The sequence below is a fragment of the Pelodiscus sinensis genome, chromosome 10, assembly GCF_052426305.1.
Source record: "Pelodiscus sinensis isolate ZL-2025 chromosome 10, ASM5242630v1, whole genome shotgun sequence".
Taxonomy (NCBI): Eukaryota; Metazoa; Chordata; order Testudines; family Trionychidae; genus Pelodiscus; species Pelodiscus sinensis.
This window is the reverse complement of record NC_143061.1, coordinates 16204687-16227325: the sequence shown is the minus strand read 5'-3', so window position 1 is coordinate 16227325 and position 22639 is coordinate 16204687. Positions and strand designations below refer to the sequence as shown.

The window sequence follows — 22639 nt, the reverse complement described above, 5'->3', positions numbered from 1 at the left end:
GGACTACAAGTTGAATATGAGTCAACAGTGTAATGCTGTTGCAAAAAAAGCAAATATGATTCTAGGTTGTATCAACAGGTGTGTTGTAAGCAAAACTCGTGAAGTCATTCTGCCGCTCTACTCTGCACTAGTTAGGCCTCAGCTGGAGTACTGTGTCCAGTTCTGGGTGCCACATTTCAAGAAAGATGTGGAGAAATTGGAAAGGGTACAGAGAAGAGCGACAAGAATGATTAAAGGTCTAGAGAACATGACCTATGAAGCCAGGCTTCGTGAACTGGGCTTGTTTAGTTTGGAAAAAAGAAGCTTAAGGGGGGACATGATAGCGGTTTTCAAATATCTAAAAGGGTGTCACAAGGAGGAAGGAGAAAATTTGTTCCTCTTGGTTTCTGAGGACAGGACAAGGAGTAATGGGCTTAAAGTGCAGCAGGGGAGGTTTAGATTGGACATTAGGAAAAAATTCCTAACTGTCAGGGTTGTCAAATATTGGAATAAATTGCCAAGGGAGGTGGTGGAATCTCCCTCTCTGGAGATATTTAAGAACAGGTTAGATAGACATCTGTCAGGGATGGTGTAGATGGAGCTTGGTCCTGCCTTGAGGGCGGGGGGCTGGACTCGATGACCTCTTGAGGTCCCTTCCAGTCCTATGATTCTATGAAAGTTGAAATGCAGGTGCTAGTGAGGTATGGTTACTAGTGCCAGCATCATTATGATGGTTAAGGGCAGGATATGGATAGAAATATCTACTTAAACCAACAACAGAAACTTAGGTAGGGAAGGTTGCAGTTGTCTGAATTTTAGTTTAGGGTGCCTATATGCATCCCTTCTACAGGGAAAATTCTGTGAGAACTACAGGTTAGGCTTTTGTTTAGGTTTGCCAGATGGTTTCAACAAAAATACTGGGCATACTTGACATTACATCACAATCTACATTACATCTTATTTAGAAAATACTGGATATTTATATTTTCTCAATTTGTTTCCCAAACAGAAAGCTCAAATACCGGACTGTCTGATTAAAAACTGGACATCTGGCAACCCTACTTTTGTTGGCCTTTGATGTGCTGCTGGTCAGACTGGATGACCATGGCAGTACCTTCTGGCCTTAAAATCCATGAGGTCTTTCAGGACCATTAGAATTCATATCCTCAATTATACTATCCATCCACAAGGATCGACCTCAGCCCACTGCTGGTACACCAATTTGGTTCTAGGTGAGTAGAGTCCAGTTTATGTGATATTCACCAACTGGTGTTCACAGAGGCTGACACCAGAGCTGCTTCCAGGAAAATTTATATTCATGAAATCCCATCAGGAATGGTGCATCTCCCTGCTCATTCTACCCAATGAGAGACAGGAAATACTTGTCTCTCTGTCCTACAAAAAGCCATTTGGATTGGTGGGGTAATGGCAGCCTGCAAAATTATGATATGACCTTCACCCTCCTGAAGATCAAGGAGAAGCCAGCTGAAAGATAAATAGAGGTTTATGGGGCAGGCAGATGGAGTCTCATGGAGAAAGTGCTCATTAGTAAGAGGAGTGGGCAGTATAAGCAGAATTTTGCAACATTCATTTCCCCCTATTTCCAAATTCTAGCACTTGATTCAAAGGTTTGGGGGGGCTTAAGAATCCTTTTTTGGCCCAATGAACTAACCTGAAAATATCTCATCCTGTATTTAGTTGGAAAAATAGCAAGGTTCCTGGCTAGTTAGTTGTACTTAATGAAGGAAACAGTGGTGGTGCAAGTTCTTCGTTTGTAGTTATTAAAGATATTATCTGTGTAGGAGTTAGCCTGGGATTCAACTTAAACACCAAATCAGGAGTGCCAACATCTATGAGGTTTTTCCTCACAATTTTGGCTCCAGATGGCAGAAATCATCAGGAAAGGCCCACTCTATTTTTATTTAAATCACCTTGATTCTCACACCCCTTTTCACAGATATTTGTAGCCCATGTGGCAGCGAGTCTTAAACATTTTGGCCCATGGTCCATCCCACTCAATGCAGACCTTTCTATGGACAACCAGCCAACCACCCATGATGACAAAATGGGTGGAGGAGAGGGTGATGGTGTCAGGAGGTAAAGTGCAGGAGCAGACTGAGGGTAGGGATGGGAGTCTGTGAAGGAGAGTGCAGAGGGAGTCTGGGGTATTGACTGGAAAGAGGCGTGGGATCTGGGCATGAAGAGGGACTTACCTGGCTCCTTGCCTCCCACCGCTCCCAGGTATTGCCTCCTGTTGCTTCCATTGGCTGTGATTCCGGCCAATGGGAACAGCAGGGAAAGCTTCCAAGCAAGTGGTTTCTTGTGCTGCCATTCCCCTAGCGATGGGGAGGGAAATCGGCAGAGTGCAGAGCCACTTCATAACCCCACAAGTCAAATCCACCCTGAGAGTCTCTGGTCCTCCCCCTCAGTGAGAAGCTGGTTCTGGTGCTTCATTCTCATGTGGAGGAAAGGGTGCTTCGAGTGCCAGCATAGTCTCCCCTCTCCAGGGCGTGAGGGGGCAAGTGAGCCCCAGAGCCCACAGCCCACCTGCCAGACACAGACCATTAGTGGCCCATGGATCACACTTTGGTATGTCTAGACTACAGAGCTTTTCCGAGATACTGGAGGTATCCTGGAAAACTCTGCTGCATGCAAGGAACGTGTCTACTTTTCTGAAAAAAAAATTCAGAAAATCAGATATGTTTTTTCAGCATCCCCGAAAACCTCATTCTATGAGGAAGAAGGGATGTTCCAAAAGAGGGTTTTTTCTGAGATTTGGCCCTGTGTAGATGGGCCAAATGTTGATAAAGTCTCTTTCAGAAGAAAAGCAGAAAAAGATACGCAAATTGTGAACTGCAATTTGCGTATCTTTTTCTGCTTTTCTTTGCAGTCTAGACATAGCCTTTGAGAACCACTGCTATGTGGGTATGTTATATGAGTTTCAGAAATCCTTGTTGAAAGCATGCAGGCATCCTGAAAAACACTATTTCTGCACAGCTTATTTGCTCTTTATCTTACATCCTCATCCCATCTCTTTGGAGAACACAGATCTAATGTGAGTCCCAGTGGCCAAGGACATTCTGTTATCTGCCTTGTGTTCTGTTTTCATTAGTGAATGAAGAGGTAATTCTACACAACCTATAGCTTTTAAACAACATGCTAATGTGTTAAAGGAATTTTACCACACTGCTGTTGGCAGATTTTTACAAATACAAGAGAGTCCTGTATTTTATTTGTTTTAGGTCTCCCCCTCATCTCATTTTCACTAAGGTCAAGTTCCCAGATGACTGCACAGTCTTGAAGGCAGCAGTTTGTTTAATCTAGTTTTAACCTTCCTTTTCCTGTTTTGCTGTTTACTTTTCAATCCATGCCAATAACTACTGATGCAATACTGTAGCTCCATTATCTTCATAGCAGGACCCTTGAAATGTATGTGTTGGCATAGGGCTCTATGTGAGTGATCAAATAAATACTTGACCAATAGATTCTTTGTCTGTTCCCAAAATCAGTTTGGGAACAGACTTAATGAAGAGCAGTCTATGAATCTTTCCTCCCCCACCAGAAGTCAGAAATATTAAGGCAGTAGTCACAGTTTCAAAGGCTGATATAAGGTCTTAAAAACTGCAGTCAAGAAGTTCAGTCCATATGCAAACGTTCTTTCTAAAAAATACTTCTAGTTTGGCACCCTTGGGACTCAACCAGTGCCAAACCAGAGAATTTGCCAAACCATGGGAGGTCAATATTATATAGTAGCACTACCAACATTTTCACTACTTTTTGGCCTCTTAGACATTTAGGGTATGTCTAGACTGCACCCCTCTGTTAACAGAGGGGTGCAGTCTAGACATACCCTCAGGGGTAAATTAGAGCTAAATAACGGCAGAGAACACTGAGAACCAGGACTGATGGCTGTAAACAATCTTTATGGGACTATGGGAAACTTAGCCACACCCATGATGGGTCGACATCCATCTAACTAAAATCATGCCGGACTATGGATGTTGCTGGACCGGAGAGTACCGAACTAGAGAGGTTCAACCTTTAATAACTTACTGCTCAGTGAATAGGGTGGGGGTGGACTTTTAAATTACACTTTAGTTCTTGTTACTGAATTCAGAGACATTGAAGCAAATAAAGTCCACAGAAGGAAGATATAAGATCTCTGCTTCATTTTCTTCTTTATTGCTAATGATACCAGTAATAAGGGCTTTAACTAAACATTGCATTTATGAACCCCATGTCTCTTCAACTGAAAAGAATGGGAAGGCCAAGACAAACTTTGCTAAATGCTTTCCTTATTCCTATGGGGTTTACTTGAACCCAAGCACTCAAGTTACTAGTGCACACACACACACAAATCATCCCCAATAAAATTACAAACTCTCCAGCTAGTCCTCTCGGGCTTCCCTGTAGCACCCTAGGGCTTCCTTAGAGTTTCCCCAGTGGAAGTCTAACTTGCTTCTGTAGCATTATTCTATTAAATCCTATGCCAGGGTATCTATGTGCCACTGCCAGACCACCCAGTTTCCTTCCCTTCCCAAATAAGTGGGCTCAGACTACTTACAAGGTTTAGCTCTGGTGAGGAGACAATTAATTCTTCACCCCTTGGCTGCAGAGCATGACTAATTGCTTTATTTCTCTTGCCATGCAAGGAATGGGGGTAAAGCCCTATCACAACAGAAAAACGAATATTATTGAAACCAACCTTTCTCCCTCTGCCCTTCTCCCATGCCTCCAAATTAAAAACCAACAACTGTAATGCTTGGAGATGTAGGAAAATGACAACACCGCACGTCTCAAGAGAGTGAAATTTAAGCAATTTTAGAGACAAAGGTATTTTTAATCAGACTGTTTAAAATGTCTTTGTTGTTGAAACTTGTTAACTATAGAAACTAATGGACCATTCTAGAGAGGATTTCTTGAAGATTCTGTGCCACTAATTCCTTTAAGTAAAATTCAAGCGTATGGGCTAACCAGAAACGCAGACATCCAGATGGTCCTCCAGCAAAACCAAAGAAGAATAGACTTGACCAGGTGTTTAAATCTTTTGGCCCATCGTAAAGAACCCAGAAACATTTGGCAAAACCTTTTTTAAACTACTTTTTTTAATGACGGTGGGCTGCTCTTCAAAATTAAGCAAGACACAGATTTGCTCAACTCTGAATCATGTACCCTGCATTAGCAAAGAGAAAAGATAGTCCTTTAGTTTAAGTGCAGGGAACTTTGGGTTTTGGAGAAGCAAGAGCTCAATTATTTTCCTTGCTGTAAACTTCTCAGTGGCCATGGTGTGAAACATTCTGGCAGCTGTGAAATCCTAGTTGACCACAAATTCCATACAATTATACACGATTTAATATTGCCTGCAGCACTCTCCTTCTGGGAGGCAGACTGTAGCTGCAGAAGATGAAGATATATATTTGCAGATAATCCAGTGGTACTAAGGTTATTTTGCCCCCACCCTTCTGAGTCATGTGCCTTCTGACTCAGTTTCCTTTTTCTGGCTCCCCACTGAATAACACACACATATAGTTCAAGTAACATCCCCCACTTGAGGTCTGGCTTATTAGATAGCAGGGACTTCACAAAGTTGTCTGTCACTTCTGCCCCTTCTGCCTTAGTTCTTTGTTTCTTTCTTTGTGAAGCAGAGGTCTCCCAGGCTACATCTACACGTAGGAAGGGGGTAGGGAGTAGTTTTAGAAGGTAAAATAAAAAAAGAACAAGTTAAAAATCACCTAGAAAAGTTAGATGCCTGCAAGTCACCAGGGCCTGATGAAATGCATCCTAGAATACTCAAGGAGCTGATAGAGGAGGTATCTGAGCCTCTAGCTATCATCTTTGGAAAATCATGGGAGACAGGAAAGATTACAGAAGACTGGAAAAGGGCAAATATGGTGCCCATCTATAAAAAGGGAAATAAGAACAACCCAGGAAACTACAGACCAGTTAGTTTAACTTCTATGCCAGGGACGATAATGGAGCAAGTAATTAAGGAAATCATCTGTAAACACTTGGAAAGTGGCAAGGTGATAGGGAACAGCCAGCATGGATTTGTAAAGAACAAATCATGTCAAACCAATCTGATAGCTTTTTAAATAGGATAATGAATCTTGTGGATAAGGGAGAAGCGGTGGATGTGGTATACCTCGACTTTAGTAAGGCGTTTGATACGGTTTTGCATGATATTCTCATCAATAAACTAGGTAAATACAACTTAGATGGGGCTACTATGAGGTGGGTGCATAACTGGCTGGATAACCGTACTCAGAGAGTAGTTATTAATGGTTCACAATCCTGCTGGAAAGGCATAACAAGTGGGGTTCCGCAGAGGTCTGTTTTGGGACCGGCTCTGTTCAATATCTTCATCAACGATTTAGATATTGGTATAGAAAGTACGCTTATTAAGTTTGCAGATGATACCAAGCTGGGAGGGGTTGCGACTAATCTGGAGGATAGGGTAATAATTCAAAGTGACCTGGACAAATTGGAGAAATGGTCTGAGGTAAACAGGATGAAGTTTAATAAAGACAAATGCAAAGTGCTCCACTTAGGAAGGAACAATCAGTTTAATACATAAAGAATGAGAAGTGACTGTCTGGGAAGGAGTATGGCAAAAAGGGATCTAGGGGTTATAGTGGACCACAAGTTGAATGAGAGTCAGCAGTGTGATGCTGTTGCAAAAAAAGCAAACATGATTCTGGAATGCATTAACAGGTGTCTTGTGAGCAAGACAGGAGAAGTCATTCTTCCGCTCTACTCTGCACTGGTTATAGCTCAGTTGGAGTATTGTGTACAGTTCTGGGCACCACATTTCAAGAAAGATGTGGAGAAATTGGAGAGGATCCAGAGAAGAGCAATGAGAATGATTAAAGGTCTAGTGAACATGACCTATGAGGGAAGACTGAAGGAACTGGGTTAATTTAGTTTAGAAAAGAGAAGATTGAGGGGGGACATGATAGCAGTTTTCAGGTATCTAAAAGGGTGTCATAAAGAGGAGGGAGAAAACTTGTTCATCTTGGCCTCTGGGGATAGAACAAGAAGCAATGGGCTTAAACTGCAGCAAGGGAGGTTTAGGTTGGACATTAGGAAAAAGTTCCTAACTGTCAGGGTAGTTAAACACTGGAATAAATTGCCCAGGGAGGTTGTGGAATCTCCATCTCTGGAGATATTTAAGAGATAAACGTCTATCAGGGATGGTCCAGACAGTATTTGGTCCTGCCATGAGGGCAGGGGACTGGACTCGATGACCTCTTGAGGTCCCTTCCAGTCCTAGTATTCTATGATTCTATACACTGCTGGTTTTGCCAGCAGAGAGGATGTAAATGAGATGCAGATTAGCATATCACCGCAGCTTGTTTGCATAATTTATGCAAAGCATTTTTGCGGGGGGCGGGAGGAGGGAGGAAGTAGTGTGGACATATTCTTTTTGCGCAAAAACCCTTTTTCCCGCCAGATCGGTAAACCTCCTTTTTGGGGGCATAAGGATCTGGCGGGAAAAGGGGATTTTGCACAAAAAGAAAATGTCCACACTACTTTTTTTCCACAAAAAGCCTTAGTGCAAAAAAAGTGTGCATAAATTATGCAAATGAGGCATGGCGGTATACTAATCCTCATTTGCAACTCACTGCCAGCAAAACCAGCAGTGTAGATGAAGCCCCAGTTCACTTTGGGCTGTATACTCTGTTAGCCCTCTCCTTGGCTCAAATATAATCTCATTCCCTGCTGCAGCATTCTGAGCAGCCTTCATCCAAGGGTCTTCAGTGTAGTGCTACCCATGGAGAGCTCTACCCTAAGATTTATACATGGTCTCTTTTCCACCTCTGGGATGGAGCATGTTGAAGTGAATGCTGAGCCAAGTCCCTTCTGTGCCCCTGATACTACTGGAGCTGAATAGTTTTTACCATCATGTTAGTAGGCCAGGACAACCATAGGTAGGGGGCAAAGGGCCGGCTTCCACTAGGATTTTACAGTACTACAGGTTGAACCTCTCCAGGCTGGCATTCTCTGGTCTAGCATGATTTTAGTAAGTTGGATGTCCACTGACCATGGGTGTAGCCAAGTTTTCCACAGTCCCATAGAGTTTGTATATAGTCACCAGGTCTGGCTCTGTGCTGTTGTTTAGCTCTAACTTACCCCTTTATACCTTTGAAGAGCCCAGTAAGCAGCGGAAGTGCTGGTAATGCTGCTAGACAATATTGACCTCCCATGGTCTGGCAAATTTTCTGCTTTGGCACCAATCGTATCCCAAGGATGCCAGACATGAGAGCTTCAACCTGTATAACTAATGAATGCTAGTGAACTCACTGCATTTACAACCAGTAAAAACTCCTGGCCACTGCAACTTCCTGAGTGGCAGGAAGTCATATCTGCTTTCCTGTAGGTCACATTCTTACTTCTAGTCATATGCCCTGAGTTGTCAGCTCCCAGCTCTATAGCATGGGGGCCCATAGTTGACTTACTCCATAGTTGCTTCTCTCCATTGTCTCTAGCACTGACTCTTCTGCAACAACGCAGATCACACATCATTGTGCATACAGATATTGTCAAATGATAACAAGACAGTTGGAAATATTCACTCTGGTTGCAGTGAAAATTATTTTATAAGGAAGCCAGAAAGCCTATGTTAATGACTCAGGAAATTCCCTAATTTCCTTTTCTTTAGCTATACATTTAGTGCATGTGAAAGATGCTGGCCCCAGACACCGGAATCCTAATTTACCCTCAGAACAGTTAAACATATTGGCCATGGTTATGCATGTTGCCCTGCTGATGTCTCAACCGTGACCTGGAGGAACTTCCTTAATGGGTGAGAGGTTAGTTCAGTCTCAATGGCCACTTTAATCAACTTCTGGGACTGCCAACAATCTAGCCAATTAGTACTAATTGTCATGAGATATTTTTGGGTCTACTGAAGAGCCTTCAAATGATATTTGGGGTCATGCATGAACAGACTGTCCTGGGTTAAAATTTGTAATCTAAGAATGAAAAAGGCTTCATATCCATGAGCCATCCAATTCCCCACACCTTCTGCTCTGGTAGTCCAGTATTTTATTTGGCTCCTTCCTTCTAATATGCTCTGTATTCAGTAAAACTCCATTGGTCCGGCATCCAATGCTCCGGCACTCCTGATGGTCCGGCACCATCGGGAACCCGGAAGTGCTCCGGGCAGCCGGACAATTGGAGCTGCTCTGTGCCTGGCTTCCCTAATTCAGCGGTTGCTGAAACTGACCAGCAGCTGAATCGAGGAAGCTGGGGGCAGAGCAACTGGGGTGCTGCCGGGTTGGTCCCGTAGCGCTGTCCCTCGAGGCTGCAAGACCAACCTGGCAACACCCCAGCTGCTCTTGGGGACACCTGGGGTGGCGCTATGGGACCAACCTGGCAGCTGCCCAGCAGTTCTGCCCTAGGCATCCCCGATTCAGCCGCTGCTGAAACTGACCAGCAGCGGCTGAATCGGGGACACCTGGGGCAGAGACAGACTATCGGAAGGGGGGGCTGTGAGGGGTCTGGGGTGGCATCCCCCTCACCCCAGACCCCTCATAGCTCCCCCTTCCGATAGTCCGGCATACCTGATAATCCGGCACCCCCTGGGTCCTAAAGGTGCTGGATTATCAGAAGTTTACTGTAGAAAGTGCTCATTAGGGTATGTAGCAATGGTGTGCAACTGAAGAATTAATTTGCTTTCTGTATCAGTAAATAAGATGAGCTTTTATTCTTGGCACACACATTGATATGGTAATATTGTGGCAGACCAAAGGCAGCAGGCTGCAGTAGTTTGATGGAGAGCAGGTATAGGGGCAGTTGAATGAGCAGGTTCCTGTTCCCTGTATAGGCTGTCAGGGCCTGCTGCCCAGTAATTAAGACAGGCAGGCACCTTAGACTCAGAAAGAGCCCGCCTGCAGCAGCAGGCTAATGGGACACCTGCAGCCAGTTAGGGCCTGCTGGTCCATTATAAAAGGTTTCCCCTGGAACAAGGAGGGAGAAAGGAAAGAAGGATGGACTAGAGCAGACAAGATGTACAGAGTGAGGCAAGCTGTAAGGTGGTATGCAGGAGAGGTTTTCTCCAAGATGCTAGGGAGAAGATATTGTGGGAGTGGTTGCTAATCTGTGAGGAACAGGGTGAAAGTCCCACTAGTGGCTGCTACCTAGAGCCCAGGGATAGAACCTGATGTAAGTAGGTGAGACTGACTGAGTTCCCCTGACCCTCCCCATGCCTTGTGGGCCACCACCAGGGAAAAGGGGACTCTATGGACTGCAGAAGGGTTTTCCCTCCAAACTAATGACTGGCCTATGAGGAAAATGGCTCATTAAGTGGGGAATCCTTGCCTGTGAGAGGCAAGAGGCTGTGGGAGGGTTACTCTGAGGAAACTTAAAAATCTGCCAAGAAGGGCAGGACTCTGAGGGGCATTACCAGAGCTCTGCCACAATATACAGGATACTTTTCCAGCTCCCAGCAAGTCCTCGGAGTTTGAGTCCTATGACTAATCTAGAAATCCAGACATTTACTGTGCAAACAGAAGTATGAGGTCGGAATTGTCTTTTCCTTGGAGACAAGACACTTAGCAGGTGGATGTTTTTCTGAACAAGAAACATCTGGGAGAAGGCACGCAGCAGCTTCCCTAAACATCACAAAACTCTTCAAAAACGGCAGGAATAAAAAGAAATCATTGAGAACAGCCAGACTCTTCAGCAAAGAAAAGCCCAAGTGGGATGATGAAAATGTTTGGAAGGGAAACTTCCCTCGGGTAGAAAGTATTGCTTAAATGGATTGCTTGAGATGTCCCAAACTTCCAAAATCAGCATATGCTTTAGTTAAAGCTGTTTGTTATCAAATGTGCGTAGCCAAAGTGAGCAAGTGCCAGAGTAAAAATTTCTCTGGAAGTATTATTTTTTTCTCGTTGATTTTTGAAGTTTAATTAGAAGTAGTTCTGTTTTTGGAGTAAGGGAGGACTTGTAATTTCTATGTAGTTCTGATATTCATGCATGCATGGACTAATATTCTCTATACTTTGCCCTAGCCTGAGATTTTTTTCTTATTGTGTAGTGTCAAGCCACTTGTCTATACAAGTCTCAGATAAATCTGAGTCTGCCTTGGTACGTTCTCTGTATTTCACAACTGTAAATGAAAAGGTGTAAAAAGAGTGAAGATTTTTTTTTTTTTATAGTTGGGGTAGTAAAGTAGCAATGTGATGCTGGCTCCTTAATGTTCTCTATCTACTAATGGTACAAACTAAGGGCTTGCCTTGTTCTCCTCATCAGAGATCATAATTTATAATGGGCCAGAAACTGAAGCTTCCTTTGATTTCCTCCACTCAACTGTTTCACGGTGGGGTTTTTTTTCTTCAAAAGCCATTCTCAAAACAGCAGTGAGTATTTACTATGAAGTGTCTTGTTCTGACTAATTGCACTAACTATAGACCAAATTCAATGTCTGTTAAAAATCAGTAGGATGCTCTACATTGATTGCAATGTGAGTTGAATTGGACACTAATTTCTGATTTTGCAAGAACTGTAGAATGGCCAATAATGAGTGTAAATCATCCCAATACAGAGCAGTTCCCCCCCCCCCCAGGGCTTTAATATGGGGCTTACATGATGCATAGGTACTTGTCTGAGCTGTTTCTCTGGCATGTACTTCCCCAAGTGTGTGCCACTTGTTGGCTTCATCCACTTTTTATGCCTTGTCATGTCCATAAATTATATATTTTTCTGCACTCCAATTCATGACAATAATTGTCAATGGCATAGACACACATAGTTCAGTAAATAAGCGGATTGTGTTTTGTCTAACTATAATTGGTTATGAGCATGTCATATGTCTTAATATTTTAATACAGGTATTACCAAGAATGCCTAGATGCATAAACTGGAATGTTAACCTGTTTTGTTTCCATCCAAATACAGATGAGGATGCTTGAGGCATAGGTAGGTTAAGTGAATTTCCTAAGGCCACACAGGAAATTGACTATCCAGTTTCAAATAGATGTCAGGATGCTGAGGGACAAACTATCCCAGGATCACTTTGTAATTCTGGAAAAATTATAAACTAGGTAATTTCATACTTCAAACAATTTTTAAAAGAATGTTTAGCCACGTATTTTCCTTTGGAAGCTCTAGGACAAGTCTTGTTGATATGATAAAATCTGACATTGTTAGTAGTTTGGAGAGAGTACAGTTATAAACTTTGTAGATGACAGTCTAGGGAAGGGTTGCTAGTACTTGTCATACAAAATTAAAACATGTAACAGCCTCAAGAAACTGAAGACTTGGTCTGTTAAAATTTCATTTTATCGATTTAAGACAAGTTCAAAGTACTATACTTAGGAAGGAAAAATCAAATACACAAACCCAAAATGGAGAATGGGCTAGGCAGCAGTAATGCAGAAAAGGATGCGGGAGTTCTAGTGGATCACAAATTAATGAACCAACAACATAAAAAAGGCCAATACTATTTTGGGATGTATTAAGAGTAGCGTATATGACACAGAGTAATTGTTCTGATCTGTCTATGATGTCTCAGCTAGAATAATGTCAAGTATTCAGCAGACTGTGGACAAATGAGTTGAGGAGAACTATAAAATTCATAAGTTTAGAAAGTCTCACCTATGAGAATGTTTTTAAAAAGCATGTTTAACCTTCTCAAAAGGAAGCTATGTCTACACCTCAGGAATTTGTCAGAGGCAATGCAAATGAAGTGCTCATTAGCATTTCTCATGCTCATTTGCATAGTACCTTCCGATCCGTTTTGCGGAAGAGGTTTTTGCAGAAAATGCAGTGTAGATGGGGCAACAATCCCTTTTGCGCAAGATCCTGTGTACCTGCTTTTTTGAGGAATAAGTGTTCTTGCACAAAAGGGTGTTTTTGCACAAAATGGCCCCATCTACACTGCGTTTTTTTGCACAAAAACCTCTTCCGCAAAACAGATCAGAAGAGACTATACAAATGAGTGTGAGAAATGCAAATGAGAGCGTGAGAAATGCTAATGAGTGCTTCATTTGCATTGCCTCTGCAGACAAATTCCTGCAGTGTAGACATAGCAGGAGTGTAGGGGTTGGGGGAGGATATTGTAAGGCTTCAAATAAGTTGAGCCATTATAAAGAAGAGAGTGATCAATTGTTCTTTGTCCACTGAAGGCAGGACAAGAAGTAATCAGCTTAATCTACACAGCATGAGAGACTTATGATAGATGTCAGTAAAAGGTTTCTATGAACAGTTAAGCACTGAAACAGGTTTCCAAGGGAGACTGTTTAACCTGTTCTTAGAAAGCTTCCACAATCACCTGTCCGGGATGGTCTAGGTATATTTGGACCTGCTTTGGTGTAAGAGATTGAAATACATGGCCTCTTGAGGTCTCTTCTGGTGCTATGTTTCCATGATTCTCTGAAGAACCCATATGTAATACTTCCTCTTCAGCAACAAAACTCCAAAGAAAGATGAACACCAATAAAGCATCATTTTGAAAGTTAGGTTTGACAGCACTCTTTATGAAAAGGTCTATATAATTTCTACACTTAGCTAGGAAAAAAAACCTGACAGAAGGAAGCTGGTAAATAGGCAGGGGATCGCATCTGATAAAACTACTGTAGTAGAAAAGGACAAAAAAAATCAATTTAAATGTGGGGTATGTCCAAAAATGACATCTGATTTTATTTTTTATAGCAAATAGTCTATTTTTATTTCAAATCATCCATTTTGTATTTGCAACTGTCAGCCCCTTTGTAGGTGTTTTTTTTCTTTTAATGACGAGAAAGAAGAAACATTGAGAGTTGTAAAGAATGCTGCGGGGAAAACACTTGACAGATAGTCATTTAATTATGACTTTCTTGAATGTACACCATGACGGGGAGGAACAATTGGACCAGTTTAGTATTGTAGGCTTCATTTTAAGCTGTTTCATTGATATCAATCTACAAGAGTTTCAGCAAGAATATTTCTGTGGACCTGCCTTTGGATTTGACCACCAAAGCACTGTTGTGGTGTTTTCTTTTTCTATGACAGATTGTCCAAGCAGAGTTTACAACAAACAAAACCCAGGGAGCCCAAGAATTGCATAGTGCAAGGAGAAATTGACTAGAATGTGTATGGGGAGGAAGGGACACCACCCTAATCTTTGGGAAGAAGTGAAATTAAATCTAAGTCAAATTATTTTGAGACAGCTATGAAACTGTTTTTGCCTGAGCACCACTTATTCATTGCCTGAGCACCACTTTTGTAATCTATGACGCAAGCTTCTTGACCTGGGTAAATTCCAATTAAGAACATAAGAATGGCCATACTGGGTCAGACCAAAAGTCCATCTAGCCCAGTAGCCTGTCTGCCAGCAGTAGCCAGCACCAGGTGTCACGGAGGGGGTGGACTGAAGACAATGATCAAGCAATTTGTCTCGTGCCATCCCTCTCCAGCCTCTGACAAACAGAGGCCAGGGACACCATGCTTCTTGGAAACACTTGGTAGAGGGGGAATCCATTTATTTAGTAAACAGACATACACAAAATCATGAAGAAAGGGGAGTGTGTGTGCATCCTTAGCTTTCATGCAGGCCTGTTCCAAAACCACAGAGCCTTCTGACTGAGGGAACAATTACAAGGAGAGCTTTTTAAAATAATTAATCATATGATGCCTTGCAAAGCTTATGGCACAGCTAACAGTAATGTGAGCACAAGCTACACACAATGAAACTATGCTGACTTGCTTTCTACTGACTTCAAAGGGATCTGAACCAAGTTGTTATTGCATAACAGTAGCCAGCAAGATTCAAACACCAAACTAAAGTCTTCATTTCAAAGACTGTTTACATCATGGAAGGACGCTCAATGTCTCTAGTGAACAAGGATTGTGCCCTAGATCAGGGCTACTCAACACGTGGCCATGGGCTGCATGTGGCGTGTGGTTTGGGTTTACATGGGGCTCAACATGTGGCCCATGTGCGGGATCGTTTGAACATGACCTCTATTGGGAACACGCTCCACAACAGCGAGGTGTCTCACAGGTATGGTGAGCAATGAAAGATGCAAGCCGACAGGCTGGCTGGAACAGACAGGTATAGAGTGTTGGCATTTCTAGCCAGGGCATTGTGGGAAATGCTGGCTGCTTAGTATTGTGGGAGAGCCTGAGAGGTGCTGACTAGCTCACACTGGCCACGTTTGGGCCCAACTCTGTGGCTGGGCAGCCCTGCCTCCAACCCGCATGGAGTGACAGACTCCCGCGTGGGGATGTCAGCTCTGCAGGGAATCCAGGATGGGGCTCCTGGGCATCTGTCCTTTTTTTGCCTCTCGTGTCTGGCCTGACTGATCCAACTCCCCACCCATTGCAGGTTGGAATGCTCTGGCTTGGAAACTTTTTCCTGTGTAAAATCAGTCCAAGAAATGCACAACCTGAAGCTTCAAGCTAAACATCCAAAATGCTGGTATACAATGTTCTTTTTAATAAGAATTTTTCTTTTTAAAATTGCAACAAAGAAGAGATGCTTGTTGAATGAATACAAGCATCTCTGTTTGGGAGATAAAATTTGAATATATATTTGCATGTAAATGCAACCACACTAATATTGCAGCCCTCAGCATGTGCTAAGAGTAAAATTGTGGCCCGCGGGACTTCCAAAGTTGAGTAGCCCTGCCCTAGATGAATGTCTAAAGCTAAATTACTTTGAGGTTCAGTCCAGTTTAAAAAAAAAAAAAAAGAGGCCAGGACAATTTTTTTTTTTAATCTTGCAGTATTTCACTCTGACAATAAAATTCTAGATTCTGCTTTCAGCATGTGTTATCACAGATGTCTTAGAGAGAGAAGGCTTATCTAAATAAGAACATGAATTCAGGCTGCCTTTTGAAATTGACTTTTTAATGGCGGTAATTATTGAAGTACATTTTGTGCATTGACTCACTCAGTGATTGGGTGGGTTTCACTTGATCTAAATAGATGTACATGCAGAAAACCTTATTCATGCTAATATTTATGTCTTAACTCTGCAAGTCTTAGTCATCTGCAGGATTTTGGATCCCACAAGATTTGTAATGAAGGCCTCTATGCTCTACCCAGCTTTGTCTGTGGCCCTTATAGCCATGATGCAATGAAAGCAGAAGACTGAAAATGGAAGGAATTCTAGTTCTATTTCAAAATACAGCATTCAACACTGAACTTGCATTTCAATTTCCATCCGATCAGATAACAGACCTAAAGAGTTGCTGCAGCCAGCACCAAAGGTATGAGTTTGTCTGCATAATTAATTATTCAAACTGTAAAACCTTTGTATATATTATGGTACATCAAAAAGTCTAGTGTGGTTGAAAGGATTTATTAATAAGTACCAGTTTATTTTAACCCTTTGCAGACAGTTCTACATTTACAACGTGAAAAGTAAGTTACATAGTCTAAAAGCAGGAAAAATGCCTCCTGGCTAATTTTGAGTTGGAATTTCTCTGAAGAAAATCAGTCAGTTATTTTGTGTACGTTGCCCATTCCACTGTCACACATCACTCACACAAACCTTCCTGGCAGAGGAAGGCCTGATTGGGGTCTACTATGGAAACTATCAGTGCCCTAGGTTAGTCAATGGGTTTCCTAGAGTTTGGTGAACCTGCATATGTGTGTGTCTTCCCTAATCTCAGCCTTTGCCAGCTCTGGGCATGAAAGTCTGAACTCAGGTCTCTTACAATGTAAGGGAAGAGCATTAGTCACTGGAATACTGAGCCAGACCACCCAGCAGTTATTCCACAATGTGTAAAAAGGAAAAAGTCCTGTGGTAGAGTCTATCCAGTGTTTGGGTAGAGCCATCTACCCAACAGTCAATAGAGTACACACCAGTGCTATGTGGTATTTAAAAAAAATGACTGAAGGCAGCATGCCTCAGGTAAAACAACAATATTTAGCAAACAAACTAATCAAAGCTTTCTCTGTACAGCATGAAACAGAACTGATGCCAAGATCCCAGCCTGCTTGCCTTCCCAAATACAGTATGTGCAGCTTGTTAAAGCATAATCCTACCAGAAACCTGAGAGAGGACGTCTTGGGAGAATAAAGAATCTCTTGTAGAGTTAATGCTACTTTTGAAACCGTGTCTTACCTGAGATGTGTCACAGTTATTGTATACTAAGAGAGCTCCTCTTCTCTGGAATTTCTCAGCTAGCGGGACAGATGGCTAAAGGGACTGAAAAAGGATTACGGAACCTTAGACCAGTCTGAATCCAGCCCCAGTTAAGAGTGACTTGCAGTTGTTACCATCTGATGCCATTCAGTGACTGCCAGAGAGGAGTTGGTATTTTCAATCCAGTTCCTTCTGGATAACTATCAGCATCTCGGATACCAACATAACTGGTACGTAGGCTCAGTAGTAAGGCCAAGGAAAGTCTGAGCATGTTGGAAACTGACTAACCCGTCCAGTCTTTACTTCTGTATCAGGCCCTAGGCCTTGCCTCTGCTATTCTGGGGATCAACACTGCAGCAATAGATCCACTAGCCATTGATTTATCATGTCTGCTGAAACTGCAATAAAATCACTCTCCAAGTACATGCATATTGTAATGGACAGGAGAAGTGCTGACAGCACCCGATGACTAAGGGGTTAAGCTCAGGTAGCTAGCAAAGGTGTTGGCCAGGTGGCTGGGAGAACCAATTGAGATAGTGTTGATATTTGAATTAGATATAGATTCTGCCAGCTTTCTTTGTGTGGGAGAGAAACTAGGAGTTCGGGGAGGACCCAAGCAGGACTGCCTTGTCTCCAAGGAATTCAGGGCATGGGAGAGGACTGAACAAAGAGAAAATTAGAAGCAAGTAAAAGGGAAAAGTGAATCCAGTCACATTCAGGGTAATGTTCTTCAGTTTGTGGTTTGGTTTGAACTGCTCTGTGTGAATCAATTTCTCCCCTCCCTATTGACTACCTTGCATTGTGCCCAGAGACTTTTCTCTGTTTTTTTATTTGTTTTCCTTAGTGCTCTGTAACATTTAGCAACCAAGTATGCTTTATCTAGTTTCTTTTGTTTTGTAATCTTTTTTTAAGGTGATTTGATTGTGTCCTGGAAGGTCTGTCTGTATCTGCATGCCTCTGACTGAGAGGTCAGCTACCAGAGACTGCAGCTTGCTTTTCTCTTTTCAAGCTCTTTTGAGGCAGAAGAGCTTGGGGTACCTCTGGGGGTGATTTCAAGTGTTCACCCTGGTTTTTAGGGATAAAAAGCACTTGACGGTGACAGCAATTTCCCCCAAATCGGTGGATTATGATTCTGGAGGGAAATTTTTGTAACCAGTGTCTGTAGAGGCAATGTTTTGAAGCTCTCAAAGGCATTCACCTTCCCTATTCGGAGTGCCAGAGTGGGGAACAGCCCTGACTCCTGGCAACCCTGGCACTCCGCCAAGATGAGTACCCAGCATTGATGAGAGAGCAACCCCTGCCAATGTTGGTCCGTGTTCCCTCTGAGGTGCGTACCTGTGCAGGCATGCACCAAGAATTTTGAGGCCTGCCCACCTCCTCAGCAGGGCTCTGCAGTGGCTGCTCAGCTCCTCTGGGGTGGGCGGCTGTCCTGCCCGAGGAGTAGCAGGGCAGCCACCACATGGTCCTGGCCCTGGCTTCAGCCCTTTCCCAGGGCTGGAGTGGAATCCGTGGCAGGCGGCAGCTGCTCTGGTGGGCCAGAGCTGCGTCAATGACTATGTACATTTTGTTCCCAAACCTAGCAAAATGTGGTCATTGAAATTGAATCTTAGTTTTGCTCAAACCTGAAAATCAAAGTGCAATGGTGGGAACGGCAAAAAGCTTTATTACAGCCCTATACCAATGCAAAGATTTGAGGCAGGATCGCTGGAGACATAGCATATACATATTTAGATTTCACATACCCTAAAATTAGTGTGTTTGGATCCAGCATTTTGGTTCAGGCCCATCTGAGAGACAAACCACAAATGAGTTTGGGAAGCTATGCAGACAGATTTCTATGTAGACAGTTTTATCTCAGTGATAACTGGTATAACCAATATTTTCATCTATCTTGATCTTCTCTAACACAGCTTTGACTGAGTTCTCTTTATTTTTTTTTACTTTTTTAGGTCACTGATTTGTCTCTTCCACAATAAGCCATGTATTCTTGATCCCCTGAATTAGCTCACAAGACCTCAGCATTCCTTCCTGAATGCCCTGGGTACAGGGGACAGGATTAGGTGTCCTCTCAAGGTCCCTTAGTTGGCCTACGATTCTATAACTTGGCTCAACCTCATTTGCTAAACTGATCTGAGACTCGCCAGAGTTCATGTTTCTGGATTTGTTACGAAACACAGAACCCATGTGTCTGCTTTGGGGTTTCGTTTGTCACAAATACTTGCACAACTCTAGCAATAAACACTTATTACTGGTAAAACATTTTCCATTTTTTAATGGAAAATGACTATTTTGTGTAAATCTAAATGTCTCTTTCCCCCTGTATAATGGTAAATACCTCAAATGGTCAGATTTGGGCAATTTGTAGCATGGATGACCCAAGCTATGTGTGTGGAGAATGTGGGAGTTACATATAGTATTTTTCATAAATATATGTCCTTCAGATTGTCCATTTGATAAACTGGTCCGAATACCAGGAGTTAAATCATAGGAATCTGTAAAGGAGGAAACCTATAGGAAACAAAGCAATGGCAGCTTGAAGAAGCAATGGGTAGAGGAAAACTATCAAATGGGGAATATCCCATGAAGTTACAAAGTCTGCTTTTCCCAAGGCTAACCTGAGGATTACATTCCTATTTCCTAAGTCATCAAAAATGCCAGCAATGGAGGAAGGAGGAGTGAGCTGCTAGAAGCTGTCCTAAACTGTGTCGGTGAAAGCTGACACACACCTTGTCTCTCTGAGGCACACAGAAACAGGCATCCTGCCGCAGCAGGACAGTCTGCCTCACCCTGTCAGGCTATGTGTAAACTGTGGCACTATTTCAGCATACTGGGAGTATCCCAAAATAACTATTCCACGTCTTTTGAGCATGCCCGTAATTTTGAAATAGATTTTGAAATAACAGGCGCGCTATTCTGGCGTCCCTGTAACCCTCATTCCACGAGGATTAAGGCACACTTCAGAATAGCAGTTTATTTCAAAATCTGGTACTGGGTAGATAGCATCAGGTTTTGAAATAAGCTTTTTTGAAATTAGATCAAAATAAGAAGGGCTCAACAAATATATTCGCCCGCGGCGAGTAGATTTTACCAGTTGGTGAGTGCAGGGGCAGACTGGCCCGGTGGCTGTTGTGACGGGCTAGCGGAAGCCCGCACTATGGAAGGGGGAAGTGCGGCGATTCTTCCCACTGGGCTGCCTCCATGCAGCTCTGATGCGAGGAGGCGGGGTGGGACGCCAGGACGCTGGCGTGACATGGCCCTGCTGATTTTAAAGGGCCATGGCAGCTCAGCTCGGGCCGCGTGTTCCTGGGAGCTGGCTGCGGCGCGCGGTGCAGCCAGGGCCCGCCCCGCCGGCTCCAGTCCTGCCACGGCCCCAGCCCCCCTTTGTTTTCATGCCGCCCGTTCCCCACGCCTCCCCTGCACTCCTGACCCCCTGCTCTCTCTCTTCTCTGCGACCCTTTGGCTCTGCGCTGCCCTTGCACCCCGCACCCTGCTCCCCCCGAACCCTGCCCCCCCAGCTCTGTGCTGCCCGTTCCCTGCACTGCCCCTAGACCCCAATCCCTCTGCCCCTCCCATTCCCCACGTCACATTACCCGTGCCTCCATCGCACCCTGCTCCCCCCGATCCCTGCGTCCTTCTGGCTCTGCCTCCCATTCCCTGCACCACCCCCGTACCCCCCCACTGTTCCCTGCACCCCTCTGGCTCTGTGCTGTCCCTGCACCCTGCTCCCTCTGTGGGTTGGGAGTGAAGGGTGCTTGTCCATAGGGAGAGGCTGGACAGGGCAGGGAAAAGGCTGCTGTGACCCAGCAGGGAGTGAAAGGGAGAGTTCACTTGAAGCGCCTTTGCCTTTATGGAAAAAAATGAATGAAAATGCTATTTGCTATTTATAGGGCTAAAATGCCGCGACAAAAATGAAAACAAACAAAAAAACCCATTGCAAAATGCAAACGTGTAAAGGACAACAAAAAGGGGGGGGGCAGCTAAAAATGTTTTGCTTGGGGCAGCAAAAAACCTAGAGCTGGCCCTGGGGGAGGGGAAGGGGCTTGGCTGGGCTGTGGGGAGGGCAGGGGAGGGGAAAATATGGGGAAGGGTTTGTGCTGAGCGGAGGGGGAGGAGGTCAAAAGAAGAAGAAGAAAGGGGAAGGCACCAAGGGACTGGGGTGCAGGAGAGACAGAAGCCAGGGGGCTAAGTGCAGACAACGAGGAAAAGGGCAGGAGGGGAGACATCAGTGGGAGGGGGGACAGGGTGATGCCGGGAGAGGAGAGGGTAAGGGCACTGGGGACTAGACGGGGAGAGGGAAGTGCTGGGAGAAGGCTTGAAAGAAGGGGCGGGCATGAGGAAGGTGGGGATAGAGCAAGGTATCTGTGAGGGCACAGGGGCATGAGGGAAATGGGGGCAGAGGGTGGTGGGTATTGTGAAGAAGAGGGCAAAAGAGGCAAGGGCAGTGAGGGAAGGGGGAGGCATCAGGAGGGTGCAGGTACGAAGGGATTCTGGGGGTGAAGCGGAAGGCCAGACACCTGCAGGGGAGGGACCAGCACCAGAGGAGAGAGGCAGGGCAGGTGTGTAGAGGGAGGTGTTAGAAGAGGGGATGAGGAGGGATAGCTCACATGATCAGAGTGGGGCTACTGGAGGAGTAGGCACAGGGAAGAGAGAAGGGCTGGTGAAGGGGGGCAGGTTGCAGGAGGGCTGAGGGCAGTGAGAAGGGCAGGAGTCAGGACAGCAGAGGAGGGTGAGGAGTTGCGGGGCAGCAGGCACCAGGGGAGCTGATGGAGCAAGGGGAGGAGACATGGCAGCAGAGGGAAAAGGTAGAGGTTTATAAGATATTTATTAATAACTTATTAGTAATTATTGTTCTTATTCTTATTAGGAATTTATGCCATTAAAAACCTTTTTGTGGGGGAGGGTGGCAAGTCCCTTTTTCGTCTGGCGAGTAGTGTTTTCCATAATTTGTCGACCCCTGAAAATAAGCAACACCTTATTTCAAGGTAAGGGTGCAGTGTAGATGCACACACAGAGAGGTAGAATTAACCAGGCAGAAAGAACTTTACAAAAGCAGGCAGAGAATTTTTAAGGTGTATGTCAGTCCTAGACATATAGGCCATACTGCATGGCGCAAGGTGGTCCTTCCTTCTCCCTCCCCAGGATGGGGGTAGGGTCCTGTATCCCTGGGCTATCTGAGCCCATGGCACACTCTGTATACTCGGTAAACCACCTGTAGTCTGGCCCCTCCCCTCAGGGCTGTTAGGCCTGAGCACCAGAGATAGAAAAACAAAGTTACTCGCCAGCCCTCTAAAGCAGGGCTGGGCAGCCCAATGACCAGAGTGAGTGAATCAAAGTTAAGTGCTGGCCCTTTAAGGTAGGGCTGGACAGCCCAATGACCAAGTAACAGGGATGCGGGCTGTGCCCCAGTAGGGGGACCCGAGCCCACTGTGCTCCACTGGGTCCCGGCCCAGGGCTCTCTGAGTGGCAGAATCCAACCTCAGTGGGGAATCCAACCAAAGCACGCCTAGGATCTCTGGGTGGGAGAGGCTGCTTCTGCACCCTCCCTGGGGCACTTCCTACCTGATCTGATGGGCCAACTTCCCACAT

At 44.4% G+C, this 22639-nt stretch overlaps 1 long non-coding RNA gene across 1 annotated transcript; it reads left to right on the top strand.

Moving 5' to 3' along the window:
• Nucleotides 1-437: 437 nt before the first annotated feature.
• LOC142830794 (uncharacterized) lies at nt 438-21014 on the top strand. The gene is made up of 5 exons (XR_016350345.1): nt 438-1211; nt 11233-11339; nt 11811-11898; nt 15943-16172; nt 16871-21014. It is a non-coding gene; the product is annotated as an uncharacterized LOC142830794 (long non-coding RNA).
• The last annotated feature ends 1625 nt before the right edge of the window (nt 21015-22639 follow it).